The following is a 20,170-nucleotide window of genomic DNA, read 5'->3' on the forward strand; positions in this document are numbered from 1 at the left end:
GGCCTGCTCTGTCTCTGCTGCTTGCCAGCTACACCTTCGCCGGTGCAGGGGGCGGCACCACGCATGTGCAGCGCTCCCGGGCAGGGAAACTCCTCGACTTATGACGGTTGGATAGTCCTCGACTTATGACCAGTTGGGGTCGCAGTATTAAAAAGATTGAGAACCACTGCTTTGGAGAGACTGATGGAACAATAATGCTATGATATAGTTACATATTTCCTGCCTCTAGACCATTTTACACAAGACCAACCTGCATTTGACAGCATAAAAACCTTCAGTTAAGAAAAATATGCTTATATGTGGAAAAAAATCCAGCATGCAGAGTTTGAAGGAAATAAGGATCATATGGTAGACTGGGAGGCTTACATTCACTCTTGCACAGAGCTTTAGAGAAAAGAAATTAAAGGAAATACAACTGAGTGAGAAGAGATTGAGTTTAATCCCAGAATTCGTTTGTTTGTTTTGAAGGAAGAGATTAGTTCTACCACAGAATTGTGAAGGAAGGAATAGATACTGCCTCCAAAACAGAATTTAAATGAGTTTTTGTAACAATATATAATTATCTTGTTTCATAAATGATTTTTTTTTCATAAGTCATGGTCTACAGATATTCTACATTCAAAAAAACTTATCTTGCACTTTAAAAGGTCCATTTTTTTGTAAAAATGATTTTTGGTTCAATCCTTAAATTTTAAAGTATATCTGCACTCACTATCAGTGAGTAAGAAACTAGCAGTTCCATTAAGACTTAAAATTATTTGCTAATTTATAGCATAACCAAATATTGAGTCTGCAGGAAGGAGAGAACTCATGCCCTTGTCACCTCACGCCTGGACTATTGCAACGCGCTCTACATGGGGCTACCCTTGAAAAGTATTCAGAGACTACAGTTGGTCCAGAATGCAGCCGCGCGAGTGATAGTGGGTGTTCCTCAGTACACCCATGTTACACCTATCCTCCATGAGCTGCACTGGTTGCCTATTGGTCTCCGGGTCCAATTCAAGGTGTTGGTTATTACCTTTAAAGCTCTATATGGCTCAGGGCCAGGCTATTTGTGAGACCGCCTACTACCTCATAGTTCCCTTCGTCCGGTTAGATCCCACAGGCTGGGCCTCCTTCAGGTCCCGTCGGCCAAGCAGTGCCATTTGGCGGGGCCGCGGGGGAGGGCTTTCTCTGTGATGGCGCCCACGTCTTGGAACCAGCTCCCCCCGGAGATTAGGACTGCTCCCACCCTGTTGGTTTTCCGCAAGCTGCTTAAGACCTGGCTTTTCTGGCAGGCCTGGGGTTTATAAAATCTGACCCCTGGATGAATGTTATTGTATTGTTTGTTTTGTTAAGTTATGTTGTGTTTTTATTGTTAGCCGCCCGGAGTCCTGAGGGAGTGGGGCGGTCTATAAATTTAAATAAATAAATAAATAAATAAATAAATAAATAAATAAATAAAACCTGGCAGCAGTGCCACCACAAGCCTCACACAGGCGCTGGTGTCACTGCGAGCCTCACATGTATGCTCGCAATCCCGTTTGCATGGTGTGCATGCTCGCAGCCTGTTTGTGTGCACACGTGCAAGTGTAGCCACATTCATGTTTGCCCATGCACGCGTAAGTTGCCTGCTCCTTCCTCTCACACCAGGCTGCCAACCCAGAAAGATTGGAGGCCCCTGTTGTACACTATCATAAACTGACACTTTATAACAGGGAAAATATTTAATTTTTAGAAATTTTTAATTTTTTAACAAACAAACAAAGTCATGGAAATAGAGACTGATACTATAGTGACTTGCAAAACAGAACTGATGTATGTATAAAATGTAAACAATATGAATTACTAGAAAGAAATGTAAAGCAACTCTAGCCACTCTGAAACTCAATGAATAAAGCAATGAATCCCAATATAAACAAGAAAACTATACCAAAATAAAACACAATAAGGAGCAAGCAAAAAATGACCCCATATATGAACATAAAGAAGAAAGCTGATATACCCAAATCGAATACAATAAAGAACAAACAGCTTCTGTAAAAAACAATCCTATATATGGACCTAAAACAGGGGTGTCAAACTCTATTTCATTGAGGGCCACATCAGTATTGTGGTTGCCCTTGGGGGGCTGGGTGGGTGTGGCTAGCATGGGTATGGCCTACTGGGTGGGCGTGCTGGGGTGGGCATGGCCTACTGACTGGGCATGGTCAGCTCAACATCGCTCATATCAGGGGCACTTGTGCAGGCCTGGGGCAGATCCAAGGGTCTCTGGCGGAGGAGGGTGGGACCAAGGTGAATGCCAGGACATGGTCCATTGGAGGAGCCTAACTGTCCACCTCTGGCTGTGGGGGGGGGCGAGGGTGGCATGGGCTGGCCAGAGCCTTGGGCCGCGGAGGTCAAGCACCCAGCCCTCAAGTTCAGGGACCCTGCAGCCTAGCCTAGCCTAGCCCCACTTCCACAAGTGGGTGCCCAGCTGCGCTTACCTCCTCCTCGAGGTTGCTGCTGCTGTGCTTGGTCTCATTGGCCAAGTTGCTCCTGGTGTTGAGGGAGGACAAAATGTGTGGGTCAGAGGGAAGCCCACTCCCTCTCCATGTGAGGAGACCTGGCTTTGTAACCAAAGCATCCTCAGCAATAGGATGGGAGACCACCAGGAGAGGTCAGGAGGAGGGGATAAAGGGATGGCGAAAGGGCAGCAGGGCTGCTCAGGGTCAAGTGCTAAGGCAGGACTTCCCTCAGACCCTTCCTCTCTCTCATTATAATCTATCTTCCTTCCTTCCTTCCTTTCCCCCCTTTCTTCCTTTCCCTTCCCTCTTCATTCTCCTTTCCTTCTTCTTCCTTCCCCTCTTTCCTTCTTTTTGTTTGTCTTTCCTCTTTCCCTTTCTCCTTTTCTGTCCCCTCTTGGATGCTCAAATGCAAAAGGGGAAACATTTCTCGATGCCTCCTTGCCTTGTGATCAAATGCCACTTTTGCTAGTAGTCTGTGGCCACTTAAAAGACCAAGAACAAACCAGGCTCAGTTTATCCTATGCTTACATTTAGTGGGGGCGTCCACAGACAACAGTACAGCAGAACTGTCAAAATGGTGGCTGGGTGACAGTTGATCAGAGCTTCTCTGTTTTTTATGTGCAACAGCTTTAGCATTTAGGAACAGAGGTAAGTTAGTTGCTTTTCTATTAATACATAATCCTTAAAAGAGCTCTCCTGCAGGGACCCTGCCATGGTCTAATTCAGACTGGAAATATAGCAAAGGAAAATATTTTCCCCTACTCTGCATTGGCGCTGATCCACAACCTAGTTGAATCCACCAAAGCCAGAATGTGCTCAGCCTTAGATCCATGGGGCAGCTCTGGAACCAGCCCTGGAACCAGCAAGGAGCTGCCCTGCCGCCTCTGTCCTGCCCCCCAGGTGTGCGCACAGGAGATGGTCAGTGCCGGCATCCTGGGTGAAGTCAGTCTGCGGGGCAAGACAGCCAGCAGGGACGCCAGACTCTGCTTGTGCGCGTGCCCAGACAGCAGGGCGGGGCTGTCCCGTGGATCTAAGGCTGAGCACATTCTGGCTTTGATGGACGCAACCAGGTTGTAGATCAGCCCCGCCACCCCTCCCACCAGCACCTCCAGCCTCACAGCCATGAGGCTTTCCTTTCACCGGGACAGCCCCCACCCGCCCACATGGCATAGCAAGACCGGTGGTAACATGGCAGCGCTGGCAATCTCTCTCCCTCTCATTACCCCTTCCTGAGCACAGAGGAAGGAAAGAGATGACAAAGAAAGAAGGAAGGAAGAAAGGAACAAAGGAAAGAAGTTTGTACGGGGCAGCCTTGGAATCAGCAAGGAGCTGCCTCGCCACATCTGCCCCGCCCCTGAGTGTGTGCAAAGGAGACGACTAGCGCCGGCATCCTGGCTGAAGTCAGCCTATGGGGCAAGACAGCCTGGAGGGATGCCGGACTCTGCTTGCAGCACACCCAAGGGGTAGGGCAGGGCTGCCCTGTGGATCTAAGGCTGAGAACATTCTGGCTTTGATGGACACAACCAGGTTGTAGATCAGTGCCCGGTCAGCCTGGGCCGAGCTGGGCTGAGGTGCGGCAGGCTGGTCCTTCACTGTTTCCAGAGCAGGTCCCCAGGCCAGATGAAACCACATAGCGGGCCGGCCCTGGCCCATGGGCTTTGTGTTTGACATATCTGACCTAAAGAGCAAGACTGATGGAAACATTTCACTCTTAAAAGAAAACAGCAACCAAGAGCAAAGCCCTACTATCTACCCTAGCCTACTTCAGTGAAGCCCCTCTGGAATTGAACAATCGCTTTCATAGCCTCCCCCTGGAAGAAAATATGCAGACACCCACAAAAGAGCATTCATCAATAGTTTCTTTAAAAAGTCACAACCCAGCTTTCCTGTGACAGGAAGAAAAGTACCCCAGACTTCCCTAAGGGGAAAAAAAAGGTGAATACTGGTGATAGGAGATTCAATTATTAGGGGAACAGAAACTATAGTCTGCAGACCAGGCAGTCAATCTAGGAAGGTATATAGTCTCCTGGAGCAAAAATAAAAGATGTGACTAAGTACCTTACTAAAATAATCAACCCCATGGATTACTACCCGTTTCTTCTCCTACACGTGGGGACCAATGACACAACAATGAATCTGGAAACAATAAGAAGAGATTACGAACAGGTAGGGAACAAAGTTAAAGAATTAGGAGCATAAGTGGTGTTTTCATCTATATTTCCAACAAAAGGCCAATATCCAATGAGGGAGCAAAGGATTTTAGAAACAAACCACTGACTTAAAAACTGGTGTCGTCAATAGAACTTTGGCTTCCTAGACCATTGTCTGCATTAGCTAGATGAAGGGCTACTGGTAAGGGATGGATTGCACCTTACAAGAATTGGAAAGAATATATTCAGAAAATCATATAAGGAGGTAGGGAGAAAAGAGAAAGAAGAAATTAAAAAAGAAAAATGAAGTGGAGAGTGTTGGGAAGGATGGAAATCCCAGTTACAAAGTAGGAGATACAAGAAACATACCTAAAACCATAAAGGATTCAAATGCCTATACACTAATACTCAAAGTTTAGGGAACAAACAGGGTGAACTTGAAATATTAGTACATAAAGGCAGATAGGATACAGTTGCCATTGCTGAAACTTGGTGGGATGAAATTCATGGCTGGAAAATACTGATGGAAGAATACAAACCATTCAAAAGAAACACGATGAGGGAATAGAAGGGGAATTCATCAAATCTGTATATGACACTAAGCTGGCAGGAATAGCCAACACCCCAGAAGACAAGCTCAGGATCCAAAAAGATTTTGACAAACTTGAACAATGGGCCATATCCAACAAAATGAATTTTAATGTGGATAAAAGTTAAGTTTTACATTTAGGCAGGAAAAATCTAGAAACAAAGTTATAACTAGAAGCCAGAATAGGTGTTCTGGACCGTGGTAAACCTTACAAGAGCATGTATCTATATGTTAGAATATCTGGCATTTATTGGGTTAAGTGCTGTCTCCTTAAGAGATGGCTTATGGGAAACGTAGTTTTAGCTAGTTAGCTATCTCATGTTAACAGGTCAGTAGGAGGAGCCTCTGAGTTCTTCTCAGGACATACTGGCTACGTGCCCAGTTTGGGATCCCTTTGTTTCATCCAACCTCATGTCTCCTAGCCACACAGTTTGGAGGTCCTATGCCAACATGTGATGCTTATGCAGAAGAAGAGGGGAAAATACATTATCAAATTATCTGTGGAATGAGCTATATTGCTGAAATATGTTTCTGGACGTATCTCTACATAACAGTGAGTTATTGTTTGGGATTCCTAGAAATAAAAGCAATATTCTTTGCTTATTCTGCTGAGTTATCTGTCTGTCCCGGATGGGACTAAAAGCAATCTGTTCTGTCTGGGTCAGAACAATAGGTTTGTTAAAAACAGATCATGCCAAACTGAATCTTATTTCATTCTTTGACAGAGTGACTAAATTAGTAGACCAGTGAAATGCTGCAGACATAGTATACTTAGACTTCAGTAAGGCATTTGATAAAGTAGACTACAATCTGCTTGTTGGCAAACTAGAAAAATGTGGGATAGACAGCATCACCATCAGATGGATTTGTAACTGGCTGACAAACTGTACTCAATGAGTAATCCTCAATGGTATTACATCTACACAGAGGGAAGTAAGCAGTGGGGTGCCATAGGGTTCCGTCTTAGGCTCAGTACTCTTCAATAACTTCTTAAATGACTTAGATGAGGGAATAGAAAGGGAACTCATTAAACTTGCAGATGATACTAAGCTGGCAGGAATAGCCAAAGGTATAAGTACTGATCAAATGAAACCTGCCTCAAAAGCAGTAACTGTGAGAGGGATCTTGGAAACCTAGTGGACAATCACTTGATTATGAGCCAGCAGTGTGCAGTAGCAGCCAAAAAAGCTAATACAATCCTGGGTTGTATAAACAGAGGTATAGAATCAGGATCACACAAAGTATTAGTACCGCTTTATAGTGAGATCACACCTGGAATACTGCACCCAATTTTGGTCACCATATTACAAAAAAGATGTTGAGACTTTGGAAAAAGTTCAGAGAAGAGTAACTAAGATGATCAAAGGCCTGGAGACTAAAACACATGAAGAACGACTGCAGGATTTGAGTTTGGCTAGTCTAAAGAAAATAAAAAATAGGGGTGACATTATAGCAGTATTCTAGTGTTTGAGAAGTTGCCACAAAGAAGACGGCATCAAATTATTTCCAAAGCACCAGAGGGCAGAACAAGAAACAATGTTTGGAAACTGACCAAGGAGAGAAGCAGCCTGGAATTAAGGAGAAACTTCCTAACAGTGAAGACAATTAACCAATGGAAGAGCTCGCCTCCAGAAATTGTGGGCGCTCCATCACTGGAGGTTTTTAAGAAGAGACTAGACAGTCACTTGTTTGAAATGGTATAGGCTCTCCTGCTTGAGCAGGAGGCTTGACTAGAAGACCTCCAAGGTCTCTTACAGCTCTGTTCTGTTCTGTTGAAACCTACATTTGCAATTAGGCTATTGGAGTAAATGCTGTGGTTCCAATCTGGAAAGGGTCACCAAACAATTACAATTAAGTAAAGTCAGAATTCAAAACTTTAAATAATATCTTGTTTTGCCATAGATAATTCAGGCATGATATGTAAAATATTGGCTCAAGGAAGAACAGAAGCTTTATTTTAAAATGGGCTAGGCTGAAATAAAGCATTTCTCGCCCCTTCCCCCTTGATTATAGCAATAGCAATAGCACTTAGATTTATATACCACTTCAAAGTGTTTTACAGCCCTCTCTAAACGGCCTAGAAAGTCAGCATATTGCCCTCCAACAATCTGGTTCCCCATTTTATCAACCTCAGAAGAATGGAAGGCTCTGTTGACCTTGAGCTGGTGAGAATCAAACTACTGAACCGCTGGCAGCTGGCAATCAGCAGAATTAGCCTGCAGTACTACATTCTAACCACTGTGCCACCACAGCTCTTATACTGCTTAAACTCAGAAAGTGTTTGGTTTAGAATTCCTTGCAATTCTGCAGTGAACAAAGGCCATTTAAAGACTGTGTACTACTGCCTGTATGCTCTTCAAGCTTGTAAAGTCTTTCAGGACATAGTTCTTCAATCAAGCTACAACTCTTACTGTCATACCTTACTAAAAGGTATTATAGATTGCTTGGGCAGCCTGGCCATGACATTGTTGATAATTAGTGCAAAATAAACTGCTGGTCAGGACAACAGGCATTGGGAGAGAATGGGTGAGATTGAGTAGAACCACACTAAAGACATTAAACACATATTAAAGATGCACATTAAAATACAAAGAGTTTACACTTAGACAAGAAAAAACGAATGTATAGGTATAGAATTGGTGGAACCTAGATCAATAGCAGCAACCATAAGAGGGATTTAAGAGTCCTAGTAGAAACCATTTAAATATGAGCCAGCAGTGTGCTACAACCACCAAAAAAGCTAATGCTGTCCTAGGCTGCATTAACAGAGGGATAGAATCAAGATCACGTAAAGTGTTAGTACTCCTTTATAATGTCTTGGTAAGGCCATGCTTGGAATATTGCATCCAGTTTTGGTCACCACCAGTGCTTTTTTTCTTAAAAAAAAGGTGCCGGAACTCACCCACATCATACAACCTGCCTTGCCTACCTTACAAGGTTCCTTCCAAAAAAGATGCCGGAACTCCATTCTGGGCGTTCTATGAGAAAAAAAGCCCTGGTCACCACAATATTAAAAAAATGTTGAGACTCTGAAAAGAGTGCAGAGAAGAGCAACTAAGATGATTAGGGGCCTGGAGGCTAAAACATATGAAGAACGGATGCAGGAATTAGGTATATTTAGTCTAGTGAAAAGAAAGAATTGGATTGACATGGTAGCAGAGTTCCAATATTTGAGGGGCTGTCACAAAGAAAAGGGGTCAACCTATTTTCCAAAGCACCAGAAGGTAGGAAAGAAGTAATGGATCTAATCAAGGAGAGAAGCAACCTAGAACTAAGGAGAACTTTCCTGACAGTTAGAACAATTAACCAGTGGAGCAACTTGCCTTCAGAAGTTGTGAATGCTTCAACACTAGACAGTCACTTGCCTGAAATGGTAGTGCGTCTCCTACTTGTGTAGGGTTGGACTAGAAGACCTCCAAGGTCCCTTCTGACTCTGTTATTCTGTTAAAGACAATGGAAAGAGAGAAACAAGGGAACATTAGAGATGACATAAGAATTTTACAGGTTTTAATAGACTAAAACAAATAGAATTCATTTATCTGATGACGTAGGATATAAACCAAGAATCACATTGTTGGAATTGGACTGTTTCAGTTTCAAGTCCACCCTCAGTCATGGAAACTCACTTGGTGACTTCAGCCAGTTACATATTTGGAAAGGAAAAAATGAAGAGGGAGTCTCACAGAAACCATCCTGAGCTCCCAGAAGAAAGAGGTGGGAAGGGATATAGAGAAAGAGAGAGAGAGTTTTGACTAACAATAATACATTGGTTTTCAATGAAATCTTCAGAATGGACTAAGTAATATAGTTGAAAAACTAGGAATAGTTATCAAAGAATATAAATCAGTAAATAGATAAGTTTACAGAAACAGAATGTGCAGCCAAATATAGCACTTCCACACCTACCTGGGGAAATAATTTGTGTGTGTGTGTGTGTAGCTCCAAAAGATTTGGAGGATTTGCTCCTGGTGAGGAATTCCAAAAGGAGGATGGCACAATGACTTATTTAATCAATCCCTCTAAACATGGCAACAAAGGTGAAAGCAAGCTTAGTGTGGAAAACACGATCCATAAAGCAGCCATATTCAGTGATTCAGATTTCAAAATAGGAATCAGTGCTATGGACTGAACTTGGAAATGGATAGAATATCAGGGAAGCTCTTCTGAATTTTGACTGATCCCAAAGCTGTGTTGTGGACTAAGTTCAGTTTCTTAGCGTCTTCAAAGATAATTGCATGTGCACTCTAAAGTTACCAAAAATTGAATGTGCTCTAAAGTTACACAGTTACAAGAATAAGAGCCATAGACTAATGACATAGTAAATTAAAGAGCTGCTGGCAAGGGACAAGAGGAAATTGAACATTTTAGCCCAGGGTAGGTACTTTATGTGAAAACAGCAGTATGAGAGAATTCTTCAAGCAACAGACAGAGTACAGTGCTGGCCCTTTCCCCCTATATGGAAGCAATTTTCTCCAAAAATAAACAGTTCTGTAGGCTGTTACATGAGAACTTCCTCTTACCCACAGAGAGATCTTCACAATAATGGGGGAGGAGGAGAAACTAAAACACCAACCTAACGGGATAGCAAGGATCAAGAATTTTGGTAGTCAGGATTTTTCCTGGAGCAGGAAGTGGTGAGGGGAACAAAGGGTTTGCGGGTGGAATGTAACTGAGGCAGCAAAAGCCAATTTGGGAAAGTGGAAATTTGGTATCCCTTCCACAGGTCAGTGGGACAGGGAACATGATGGCTGAGAAGCAGATTGCAGGATCATTGGATCCTTGCAATGATTGAGGATATACAGTAAATTGATCAGAACCTTCAGGAATCACTTTGCTGTCCAAGGTGAAACTCTGTTCTCTGTCCTTGTAAGTTAAACCATCGGGTACCCAAGAGAAGCTACATTATTCTGGCATCAGAAGACATCTGAGAAGGGTTCCTTCCAAAGAGCTTGAACATACTGCTCTTTCATAACCTAGTGGACAATCACTTAAATATGAGCCAGCAATGTGCTGCATCTGCCAAAAAGGCCAACACAGTGCTAGGTTGCATTAACAGAGGGATAGAATCAAGATCACGTGAAGTATTAATACCACTTTACAATGCCTTGGTAAGGTCACACTTGGAATACTGCACCAGTTTTGGTCACCACGATGTAAAAAGGATGCTGAGACTCTAGAAAGAGTACAGAGAAGAGCAACAAAGATGATTAGGGGACTGGAGGCTAAAACATATGAGGAACGGTTGCTGGAATTGGGTATGTCTAGTTTAACAAAGAGAAGGACGAGGGGAGACATGATAGCAGTGCTCCAATATCTCAGGGGCTGCCACATAAAAGAGGGAGTCAAGCTATTTTCCAAAGCGCCTGAGGGCCGAACAAGAAGCAACGGATGGAAACTGATCAAGGAGAGAAGCAACTTAGAACTAAGGAGAAACTTCCTGACAGTTAGAACAATTAACCAATGGAACAACCTGCCTCCAGAAGCGGTGAATGCTCCAACACTGGAAGTTTTTAAGAAGAGACTGGACAGCTATTTGTCCGAAATGGTGTAGGGTTTCCTGCCTGAGCTAGGGGTTGGACTAGATAACCTCCAAGGTCCCTTCCAACTTTATTATTATTATTATTATTATTATTATTATTATTATTATTATTATTGTTGTTGTTGTTGTTGTTGTTGTTGTTGTTGTTGCTGTTGTTCTTGTCAGTTGCCTGAGTTTTTGCCTCAGTATATCCAACATCTGTCATTCTTTCCAGAATATTACATTCCATTGGGCCCATCATGAGGTCAATCGTGCTGAGGAAGGTCATTCCTGCTAAGTTTTCAGAAGGCAAGATAGTCTACCAATGCTCTTCCATTGAGTGTTTTGGACATAAGAGGCATTAAGGAGCTACAGTAAGTTTAATGTGATTTTAGAACTTATTTATGGGTCTAGTTGCATTTTTATATTATTTTATACTTTGTATGCAGCCCAGATTGGGGCAGCATGTAATTGGCAAACACATTCATTCTTTCCCCCCTCCCATTTCCAGAGTCAGAGACATTCCCTACTCAGTAAGCAAACTCTGAAAGTCTTCACATTACCTTTTTTTTAATCTTTCCCCATAATGTTTCATATTATGCTTCTACAAACCTGCCTCCTTTCCAGATGACACCTTCTTGATTACAGTAGAACTGGTTTTCAGAGTTCACTGAGTTATCTGGATTAGGTCCTGTAACTTACTGTCCTTTTGACTATTCTCTGCAGTTGCCATAACTTCAGTATCTCACCTCTATCCTAATGGATGAGGAAATTACTTTTTAATATTGTATTGAGAGATTAATCCAGCCCCCTGATAGAAGGGAAGTTATGAAGTACTCTCTTTTTCCCTTTTGGCACTTTGTTTCATAATTCAGTCTAAATTGACAATTTCATAATCTCTTATTTTCACAGTGCTGACAAAACGGCACCCAGTTTCATTTCCCAAGCATTTCACAACTGAATCTTACAGCATAGTGTTACTGTATGTATTGAATATATATATAAAGTTGTGTTAATCCCTGCTAAAATGAAACTAACTTAATTTAGCTCCAACTGCTTGTGAAGCTAAAATGAAACTAACCTTTAGATGACCCTGACTGTTAACTCCAACTGTTTTGGAAGGAAACTTTGAACATTCATATTTGGGCAGGCTTTTTCAAGTATTGTGACTGGTTAAGGCCCTGTGGGCTCAGACTATAAATTACAGGCAATTGCCTGCAGTTCTCTAGTCCAGGGCTTTTCAATCAGTGGTATGGGTACCACCTGTGGTACATTGGCACCTGGCAGGTGGTACGCAACCATCCTAGAAAAGTGGTAGTGGGGGAGGGGAATGAGTTGAACTGGTGGTAGCACCACACAAGTCTGAGCAAGAGATGGCTGGAGTTCCAGGGCTGTCAGGGCTCAGTAGAAGCACCAGGATCAGTACCAGGCTCCAGCTGGAGCTCAGCGCTGATCCTGGTGCTTCTGCTGAGCCCTGAAGAAGCACCAATCAGTTGGAAAGCAGCACTGATCCTGACGCTTCTATTGAGCCCAGAAGAAGTGCCAATCAGCTGGAATGTTGCAGCGTCTCCAGGGTCTTATGATTTACATTCAGATGCTTGGCAACTGATTCATATTTATGATGGTCACAGTGTCCCAGGGTCATGTGAAGTGACCAAAACCTGCTGCAACCACCCAGCAGATGGGGGAAATAAAAACCAAACACCCCCCCCACCCCACCCCCACTGCCAATCCTCAACAGAAATGCTCCCAACAATGAAAACCTTGGACAGAAGGAAGAGCACCGCCGGGTGCTGTCTTGCTCAACTATGCCTTGGGGGGCATTTTTTTCAGTGCTATTGTAATTTTGAACAGTCACTAAGCGAACTGTTGTAAGATGAGGACTACCTGTACTTTATCACCTTTTTCCTTTTTTTTTTTTTTTTTGGTCATCAAGTTTTTGACACCTTGCTAGGCGACTGGTGGTACTCGGATGTTGCCATATCCTAAAAGTGGAACAGTGGGTGAAAAGGTTGAAAAGCCCTGCTCTAGTTCTAGTTTGAGTCAATAAATGATGTTGTAACTATGCTGGTCTGCTCTTTACCTACTGAAACCCACTACGCAATAGTAAGTGTGAAATATACCTTCTTCAGAAATGCTACAATTGGCTAGAATAAATGTTGAGTGGGAAATGATATCAGCGGTGCCAGAAGCATAGGTTGAACATGGGCCATCTGTACTTTGATCAAGTTGACTATCACTATGACAAGATGTAACCCCAATGTTCATGTACCCCATAGGTGTCTTTTTGTCTTGGAATTAACTCTAGAGGAGGGGAGGGATTTTGCATCAGTGAGGAAACCAAATGGGAATTTGTTGCCCTCTATTCCAATAATTTAATTCTAACAAGATTCAGTGTCCAAGGAGCAATGGCTAGGCTAGGCACTGCAGGAAATATCACAGGTAATAAGGTACTGCCAAAGCAGATGAAGATCTGTTCATCATGGATACTGTACTGTAATTTTCTACCCTGGTTTGTTAAATTTATCAGCTCATATCTATACACACGTGCTTGTCAGATACATATAATACATGTCTGAGTTCCACAACATGATCATATAATTGCTGCCCAAAGAGTGATAGTCTTGAGCAATAGTTCTAAAGAAGTCCAAACTAAATCAGAAGAAACATCAGTTCAAATAGAAAATCATTCACATGCATGCCTTCTAAATATATGAATTTGTAGCTATCACTTCAGATAATTTCAGCCTTCCCCTTTCTTTTGGTAAATACCTGCTGACAATCATTCTTCCAGTTCACCTCCTTTGTGAGATAAATATAAAAAAATAAAGCAGTATGTGCCCTCAAGCACTTCCAAATAAAAACTGATTTTCATCACTCCATTCTCTACTTTAATGCCTTCAGAATACATACAAGTAGTCCTTGTTTAGCAACCACAGTTGGGACCAGCAATTCAGTCAATAGGCAAAGCAGTTATCAAGTGAAATGTGACAGTGCTTATGATTTTAGCTTTCCTTTGTTTTACAGACCTGCAAAGATCATAACTGCAAGGCTTAGTTGCAAAGTTACTTTTCATCACCATTGTAATTGCAAATGGTCACTAAATGAGGCAGTCACTAAACAAGGACTGTCTGTATTGAATCCTGAAACTATTTCTCCCATTCTTCCTCTCAGAAACTTATAGGATGTTATCAGAATGTTCAGTCCCATGCAAAAAACATCCTTAACCAAGTGGCTGGCTTCCCCAACTTTCTTTGCAGTTAGCCCTTGTTCTGACTGACTCCAGTTTCATCCAGGCCCTTTTAAATTGGATTCTTGGATAATCATGGCCATGAATTCCTGATTTTCAAGCCATTAATTCCCCAGTGTCTCTCTCTTCCTGTTCCAAAGGCTGTTTTCAAATGTTTATTTCTGCTTTCACTTGTCTGATTAGAGAGCAATGAATATTAATTCATTCTCAGTGAATGATTATTGAGAAGTTATTAATTATACACAGTTGCCTGATATTCCACCCAGAGCATGATATAATTCTGCCATCAACTCAGAAACTACCCTTGGAAGACGTCAGCCTTTTGCCTTAAATTCCAGTTCAACCAAGCCCCTTTTTCATTATCTGTTAAAGACACCATGTTCTGAACTTCAGATACTGAATCACGTTGTGTTTCAGCTCCACCACTGACTGGCTAAATCTTGTGTTGTGCAATAGGGATGGGTCTTGAACCTGTCACAATGAAATGAGATTTAATAAGCCAGATCATGGACCCTGAGCTAGGCATCTCTTAAGAGTATTACTATAACATGACAGAGAAGGAATCTGATACCCATCATTGTTGTCCCAGGTCTCTGAAGGGGAGGCTTTTTTTAAGCATGGCTCTATTTCACAGCTGGGAATAATTGGTAGTTTTCTTCAAATTCTGGCCAGCACTTGTATTCTATTACACTAATAAAAAGGAAACAAGCTTTTGAAGACCACAAAAGCAACCATAATAGTTGCCTGAGCAAGAAAGCTTTTTCTCACCTGGATCAGACCTACATTCCTATCTCTGTTGCTTGGAGAGAGAAGGCTGAATCCACATGTCTGTCAGTCTTTTATTTTCCCTTTTTTTTTTATCCAACAGTCCAAATGTAATTATGGCCCTGCAAAACAAAATTTAAGAGGGCAATGTGATCTTCCATTTTCTCACCAAATTTCCATTTTATTGTGCAAAAGGAGATATGTAACACACAAACACATACATACATACATAACATACATACAAACACATGAATTTACCTTAGAATATTCAGATTCAAATCACTATCAAGCTGTTAAAGTAGTTCAGCAAATGCTGCCATGCCTGGCGGAACAAGAAAATTCCATTCTAAATACCCCCAATTCACATAATATTTTTCCGGTACTTGTACTGTGAAAAATAGCATTCCTTGTCTACACAATTTTATCCAAATCTTGTTCTTGGGTCTCTTGCAAGCCTCAGACTCTTAACATTTCTTAACAAATAATACCACTCTATACTTGTTTATATGTTCCTAAATTTATTTCCTTTATTTAGAGAAAGCAACATTCAGATTAAGCTCAATCTTTCTGTCTTTTCTTATAAGCTTATAAGACAACAAAATAAACATATAATAGCAGCCAGCACATCTCTTCTGTTTTAACTTCATCCTTGTCTATTAATTCATAAATTCTCAAAACTTATCAGCAGCTCAGAATTCTTGTTGCTATTGCTATCCAGACAGGATAGTGTGACTGCAGCAGGATATAGCCTCTTCTTTATTTCATGCCAGATGGGATTAACAGTTCTCAAGTACCAGTTTCTCTATTACCCCAGCCCTTTTGGATAAGATCAAGTGTATGAAGCATCAGAGAGCTCCTTTTTCATTCCTAAATACTATTCACAGATTCTGATTGGAGCAGTAGGAAAACAAAAGTTTTGTCTCTGGGCAAAGTTAGGATTTGGATAGTTGATCAAAATTGGGTAACAAATACTGACTACATTGTGGCCAACTGGATTGTTGTCTTCATTACTAGAAAAGCTCTAATTAGCTGCCTCTTGGACTGAACATTTCAAATGCATCTGAAGAGGAATGTCAAGTATTGGAAAGACTTGCAAGAGTTCCCATCACCTACTTTAATTCTTACAAAAATTGGGCCTTTATAAGGCTTTAAATATCCAGACCTTTAACCAGGGCCAAAGCTAGAGTTATATTAACATTTTAGAATAGAATAGAATAGAATAGAATAGAATAGAATAGAATAGAATAGAAGAGAAGAGAAGAGAAGAGAAGAGAAGAGAAGAGAAGAGAAGAGAAGCTGGAAGGGACCTTGGAGGTCTTCTAGTCCAGCCCCCTGCTCAAGTAGGAGAACCTATACCATCTCAGACAAGTGACTGTCTAGCCTCTTCTTTAAAATCTCCAGTGATGGAGCGCCTATGATTTCTGAAGGCAAGCTGTTCCACTGGTTAATTGTCCTCACTGTTTCTGCTTAATTCCAGGTTGCTTCTCTTCTTGATTAGTTTCCAACCATTGTTTCTTGTCCTTTCCTCTGGTGCTTTGGAGAATAGTTTGATGCCGTCTTCTTTGCGGCAGCCCCTCAAATACTGGAATACTACTATCATGTCACCCCTATTTCTTATTTTCTTTATACTAGCAGCTAGCTAAACCCAAGTCCTGCAGCTGTTCTTCATATGCTTTAGTCTCCAGGCCTTTGATCATTTTAATTGCTCTTCTCTGAACTTTTTCCAAAGTCTCAACATCTTTTTTGTAGTTTGGTGACCAAAATTGGTTGCAGTATTCCAGGTGTGGTCTCACTGGGGTTTTATAAAGCGGTACTAATACTTAACGTGATCTTGATTCTATGCCTTATACAACCCAAGATTATATTAGCTTTTTTGGCTGCTGCTGCACACTGCTGGCTCATAGTCAAGTGATCGTCCACTAGGACTCCAAGGTCCCTCTCACAGTTACTTTTTTGAGTCAGATCTGTACTTATACCTTTGATTTTTCCTGCCTAAATGTAAAAGTTTGCTTTTCTCCACATTAAAATTCATTTCTTGGATAGGGCTCATTGCTCAAGTCTGTCAAGATCTTTTTGCATCCTGATCTTGTCTTCTGAGGTGTTGGCTATTCCTGCCAGTTTGGTGTCATCTGCAAATTTGATGAGTTCCCCTTCTAGTCCCTCATCTAAGTCATTGATGAAGATGTTGAAGAATACTGGTCCTAAGATGGAGCCTTGTAGTACCACACTGCTTACTTCCCTCCATGTGGATGTAGTACCATTGAGGACTATTCATTGAGTATGGTTTGTCAACCAGCTACAAATCCATCTGGTGGTGATATTGTCTATTCCACCTTTTTCTAGCTTACCAAGCAGTAGATTGTGGTCTACTTTGTCAAATGCCTTACTGAAATCTAAGTATACTATGTCCACTGCATTTTGCTAGTCTACTAATTTGGTCACTTTATCAAAGAATGAAATAAGATTGGTTTGGCATGATCTGTTTTTAACAAACCCATGCTGGCTACCAGTTATAGCTTTGTTTGCTTCTAGTTGTTCGCAAATCGGTTTATGATTATCTTTTCCAGGATCTTCCCAGGTATTGATATTAGACTGATTGGTCTGTAGTTTCCTGGGTCTGGTTTTTTTCCCTTTCTTGAAGATGGGAACATCAGCCCTCTTCCAATCCTCAGGTACTTCCCTGGTGTTCCAGGATTTTTGAAAAATATGGTACAATGGTTCTCAGAAAACATCTGCCAGCTCCTTCAGAACTCTAGGATGTAATCTGTCAGGTCCCAGTGATTTATATTTATCAAGGTCAGATAGGTGTTCTCTTACCATTTTCTTGCTTATTTCAATTTTTGTTTCTAGTTTTTGTGGTATGTTGGGCTATAATTTCTTTTTGTGTGAAGACTGATGCAAAGCAGCTCTGCTTTCTCCCTACTGCCTGTTACTTCCTTGCCATCTTCTCTCTTTAGTGGACCTACAGTTTCCTTGACTTTTTTTGTTATTTATATGTTGAAAAACATTTTTTATTATCCTTGATTTCTGTTGCAAGTCTTTGTTCATTCTGAGCCTTTGCTTTCCTGACTTCCTCTTTGCATGTTCCAGCTGTCTGCTGATAATCAGCCTTAGTTATGTGTCCCTCTTTCAATTTTTTGTACTTGTCCTTTTTGTCTTTCAGTTTGTCAGAGAGAACTTTGTGCAGCCATGCTGGCTTCTTCTTGGATTTCTTATTTTTCTTTTTCAGTGGTATTGTACTGGACTGGGCTTTTATGATCATATTTTTCAGTGTTTCCCATGCTTGTTGCATTCTTTTCCTCTTTAGGATTTTTGTCCATGGAATCTTTCTTAGGTTCTCTCTGGGTTTGTTAAAATCAGCTCTTCTGAAGTCTAAGACTCTGGTTGGATTATTTTCTATTGCTTGTGTTTGCATTATATTGAATTTCAGCATGACATAGTCACTTTCCCCCAAGGTTCCGGCAACTTCGACTCCCTCTATCACAGTGGTTCTCAACTTTTTTAATGCCGCGACCCCCAACCGGTCGTAAGTCGAGGACTACTCAACTGGTGCAGCACCGTTTGCAGAATGGGACTTTTGGTGGGCTCAGCAGGGCAGAGACAGCCTGGACAATTCCTATTGGCTTTTGAAAGCCAATAGAATTAGACTCTATTCAAGAGAGTCTATTCTATTGGCTTTCAAAAGCCAATAGAATAAAAGGGAGCAGCACAGCTAAGGAAAAGGGGAAAAAAATGGTGGGCTGCATTGTTTGGCGACCCCCGTGAAATGGTCGTTCGACCCCAAATGGGGTCCCGAACCATGGTTGAGAACCACTGATTTAAAAGAAGGCGTTTTTAACTCAGAGTCAGAATAGACACAGAAAGTGGCCTTGCCACAGGAGGGACACCACGGATGGAGGCAAGGTTGATAGATTCTCATGGGTACAGGAAAATAAGTGTAGGATCCCCTAAAATGCCTAACAGATTTTACATTCAAATACAGGTAGTCCTCAACTTACAGCAATTCATTTGTGGACCGTTCAAAGTAACGTCACTGAAAAAGCGACTTATGACCAATTTTCACACTTACGACCGTTGCAACATCCCCATGGTCAGATGATCAAAATTCAGATGCTTGGCAACTGGTTCATATTTATGACGGTTGCCATGTCCCGGGATCACGTGATCCCCTTTTGCGACCTTCTGACAAGCAAAGTCAGTGGGGAAACAAGATTCACTTAACAACTAGGTTAAAACTTAACAACTGCAATGATTCACTTAACAACTGTGGCAAGAAAGATTGTAAAGTGGGACAAAATTCACTTAACAAATGTCTTGCTTAGCAATGGAAATTTTAGGCTCAGTTGTGGTCATAAGTCAAGGAGTACTTTACTGGACTGCTCAGAGGCAGCAGCATTAACATTTTATTTCTCCTCTAGGTGATGAGTGGTCATTCTGAAGGATCAATCAATCCATTCACAGAATTTCTTTTGGGGAAGTAGATCTGAACCAGTGGTTCTCAACCTTTTTAATGCCGCGACCCCCAACCGGTCGTAAGTCGAGGACTACTCAACCGGTTGTAAGTCGGGGACTACTCAACTGGTGCAGCACTGTTTGCAGAATGGGACTTTTGGGGGGCTCAGCAGGGCAGAGACAGCCTGGACAATTCCTATTGGCTTTTGAAAGCCAATAGAATTAGACTCTATTCAATAGAGTCTATTCTGTTGGCTTTCAAAAGCCAATAGAATAAAAGGGAGTAGCACAGCTAAGGAAAAGGGGGAAAAAATGGCGGACTGCGTTGTTTGGCGACCCCCGTGAAATGGTCATTCGACCCCAAATGGGGTCCCGACCCACAGGTTGAGAACCACTGCTCTATCACTTCTTCTCAATTAGTAAAAATTAGATCCAGTATAGCTTTACTTCTAGTTCCTGCCTCCACCTTTTGGATAATAAAGTTGTAGACTAGGTTGGTTAAGAATCTGATCTCCCACTCACTGCAGAGTTTGTTTCCCAGTTGATATCTGGATAGTTGAAGTCTCCCATTACTACTGTGATATGCTTCCTACATACATTTGTTAACAGGTAAAGAATTCATCTATTTCTTCTGATTGGTTGGGTGGCCTGTAATATACACCTATGGCAATATCACTTTTTTCCCCTTTTGTATTGACCCATATATATTCTGGAGGGATTTTATCTTTGATCATGTGCGTTTCTGTAGATGTGTAGTGTTCTCTTACAACTCCCCCTCCTCTTTTTGTAGATCTATTTCTTTTGAACAATTTGTATCCATCAGTACATTCCAGTTATGGGTTTCATCCCACCAGGTTTCTGTAACGCCAACTATGTCATACCTGCCCTCATGTACTACTGCTTCTAGTTCACCTTGTTTGTTCCCCAAGCTTTGAGCATTAGTATATAAACATTTAAGAC

The 20,170-nt window shown here is 41.7% G+C and overlaps 1 protein-coding gene and 1 long non-coding RNA gene across 7 annotated transcripts in view; one reads left to right on the forward strand and one right to left on the reverse strand.

The window, feature by feature from the left end:
• Positions 1-20,170, reverse strand: part of KANK2 (KN motif and ankyrin repeat domains 2) — an 88,641-nt gene that overhangs the window by 33,221 nt on the left and 35,250 nt on the right. For 2 of the 5 annotated variants that reach the window (XM_039336468.1, XM_039336464.1), the window contains exons 2-3: positions 14,762-14,880; positions 8,591-8,666 (exon numbers count right to left, since the gene is read on the reverse strand). The gene's annotated coding sequence lies outside the window, so the exon portion shown is untranslated. Of the gene's footprint in view, positions 1-8,154; positions 8,208-8,590; positions 8,667-14,761; positions 14,881-15,016; positions 15,845-20,170 lie in introns of those variants that run through there. The other 3 variants (XM_039336466.1, XM_039336465.1, XM_039336467.1) reach the window with 3 other exon arrangements.
• The window catches only part of LOC120305088, a 139,816-nt gene that overhangs the window by 4,172 nt on the left and 115,474 nt on the right, over positions 1-20,170 (forward strand). For both annotated transcript variants that reach the window (XR_005555913.1, XR_005555914.1), the window contains exon 2: positions 10,979-11,117. This is a non-coding gene — a long non-coding RNA (uncharacterized LOC120305088). The remainder of the gene's footprint in view (positions 1-10,978; positions 11,118-20,170) is intronic.

This window comes from Crotalus tigris, unplaced genomic scaffold (assembly GCF_016545835.1).
Source record: "Crotalus tigris isolate CLP2741 ecotype Arizona unplaced genomic scaffold, ASM1654583v1 scf7180000017666.379230911805:20528666, whole genome shotgun sequence".
Taxonomy (NCBI): Eukaryota; Metazoa; Chordata; class Lepidosauria; order Squamata; family Viperidae; genus Crotalus; species Crotalus tigris.